The sequence below is a fragment of the Lasioglossum baleicum genome, unplaced genomic scaffold, assembly GCF_051020765.1.
Source record: "Lasioglossum baleicum unplaced genomic scaffold, iyLasBale1 scaffold1758, whole genome shotgun sequence".
NCBI classification, from domain to species: Eukaryota; Metazoa; Arthropoda; class Insecta; order Hymenoptera; family Halictidae; genus Lasioglossum; species Lasioglossum baleicum.
The window spans coordinates 5,001-7,500 of record NW_027470817.1 but is presented as its reverse complement, the minus strand read 5'-3'; the positions used below and the strand labels follow the sequence as shown (position 1 = coordinate 7,500).

Sequence of the window (2,500 nt, the reverse complement as noted above, 5' to 3'; positions counted from 1 at the left end):
ATAAAGCCTATGGCGCGATTATTCCCGACGACACCCTACTCTCTGTGTGGCCCAATAGTGCGCGCAGACGAGTTTGGGACGAGAACGGGGATCGCGCCTACGGCCAGAGCCGGCTCGCGAGTCCGCTTGTATCGGAATTTATCGTTGCCTCGAGCACACACAACATTTTATGGAAATGTGTTTTATACGGGAAGTGGACCGGCTCGTGAAGCTCGCTTTTAAAGCAGTCGTGAGTCTGACACCCTACTCCGTGCGTGTGGCCCAATAGTGCGCATCGCGAGAGCTTGGGACGAATGACCGCTGCCAGAGCCGGCTGTGAAGTCCTCCGTTCTCACATCATTCCAAATGAAATGGAAGTGAAGAGGAGAGGAATATTATTACATCTCTGGATCCAGTATCGGGTTGTCTTACGATCCCCGTCGTTTTCAGAGAATATATATTCATCTCCGCGTTTTCCACGTTAACGGTTTTTCAATGTACTGTTCGCCCGGCCGTCGGATACGTGTTGCGTATCTGACGGTTTTTTTTTTCCGTTTCCACGGACGACGATAGTGTCGTCCTTAAAACGACGCCTGAACGAATCTCCTTCGCGCGCTGGTTGGAGCGTTCAGGTACAATGCGTTCTTACGAACCGCAGAACAAGAGACATATACATATATTGATTTGTAAATCAAAAATATATACGATTACCCTGAACGGTGGATCACTTGGCTCGTGGGTCGATGAAGAACGCAGCTAATTGCGCGTCAACGTGTGAACTGCAGGACACATGAACATCGACATTTCGAACGCACATTGCGGTCCACGGATACAATTCCTGGACCACGCCTGGCTGAGGGTCGTTTACGTAACCATAAACTGCTTGCGTTGCTCTTGTAAGTCCCCGCCGTCGCTTACCTCTCCAAATATATTTTTGGAGGGCGCCAAAGAGCGTTTCGGAGTCGGGTTGCAAAGATGCTACGTACGAGCGAATGATGGGCGTTTCGTCGGCGTTTGTCGCGGTTCTGTGAAAATTGCCAATTTTTGCATTGCGTCTTATAAACACATACAAATATATATATATCTAGTTTCCACGAGAGGCGAAGTAGGGATTGGTATTTCTTACGTTCGGACTTGCGTGAGTGTTTTTACGGTGTCGTGAGTCGTATTGAAAATACGACCGCCCGTAAGGCACCGCTTCGACGAGGATCTCCAAATCTCTCACCTTCTCTGCGAAACGATTCGCCTTGCGGAAAGAAGCGTTTCCACTCATGAACATTTAACGCGCTCCCGACGTCGCCTGAAATGATGCGTATATACGAAAGAGGTATATTTACAAGAGTCTCGCGAGACTACAGAGATGGACACACAAATTATAAAAGAAAGAAAGAATACTGTGTGGCACACAGAGTGTGTGTGGTGTGGCAATGTTAAGCCCCAGGGAGAGAATATGCCTGTGCGTGGATGAGTTTCTTAACTCTACGTTATAATTGCCATACGGCGGAGGGTCGTCGTTGCCGGCGATTTCGACAAACACACATTCCTTTTCGAGTCTTCGAGGGAAGAGACGAAAGAGATCTCTCGTTCTATCGCGAACGCTTTGATGATCGATGGACAGCGGAGCAAAGCGCAGCAATGTGCGGGATGAGCACGTCGTACTTGATCGGGTCGGAATTATTCCCCGTCGTCGACGTGTCCTCGCTAATCTGTGCGATTGCCATTCCATCGCCACGTTCGCGTTGAATCGTATTGATGACGGCCTATGAGCGTCTTGAGATCTTACTCTCTTTCTCTCGTGTCTCTAATTTGGTTTTGCGTTTGATCGATGATAAATCGTTTCGTGCGCAACGTTTCTGTACCCCCGTGGTTTTTGGTTCAATTATATAGAAGTAGAGAGAAAAAGAAATCCCACCGGGTTATATGTATTATTATTTTTTTTTTTTAATAATATGTATACTCCTCTATTGGCGAGGCTTATTTCGAACTTGATTGTCACACGACGCAAAAGACACACTTGTGTGTTCACGCACGGAACAGCACCGCGGAGAGAGAAAAGGTATATCCAATGATGAAAACCTTTATGTCGGTCGCCCCATGTCTTTTCTTTTCTTCATTGTCGATTCGTGCGGAACCGCGCGATCTGTCGGTCGTCCAGTCCCCGAAAGTTCTTTTCGACGGACGTTAAAGTTAACCGGCCAGATCGTCTAGCGAGAGTTTCCGATCGACGAGAGATGAAGAAAGAATTATATTGACACTTTGGTGTGGCGCATAAGGCATATATCGGTTTTTTGTTTACCTTTTTCTCTCTTCTGTCGTGTAGTGTTGTTTCGTTTTCTTTTTTTTTCTTTTTTTTTTGTGCTTTGTACGTTTTCGCGAGTACTACTTTTACGCTCTTTCGGCCGAAACACACAAAATTTTGTATCACGTACGACGACCTCAGAGTAGGCGAGATTACCCGCTGAATTTAAGCATATTACTAAGCGGAGGAAAAGAAACTAACAAGGATTTCCTTAGTAGCGGC

The 2,500-nt window shown here is 46.8% G+C and overlaps 2 non-coding genes across 2 annotated transcripts in view; both read left to right on the top strand.

The window, feature by feature from the left end:
- Nucleotides 1-687: 687 nt before the first annotated feature.
- On the top strand, nucleotides 688-842 carry LOC143220945 (5.8S ribosomal RNA). Its single transcript, XR_013011702.1, has one exon. It is a non-coding gene; the product is annotated as a 5.8S ribosomal RNA (ribosomal RNA).
- Nucleotides 843-2,410: 1,568 nt separating this feature from the next.
- Nucleotides 2,411-2,500, top strand: part of LOC143220947 (large subunit ribosomal RNA) — a 4,002-nt gene continuing 3,912 nt past the window's right edge. Inside the window, exon 1 of the ribosomal RNA XR_013011704.1 lies at nucleotides 2,411-2,500. This exon is cut by the window's right edge and continues 3,912 nt beyond it. This is a non-coding gene — a ribosomal RNA (large subunit ribosomal RNA).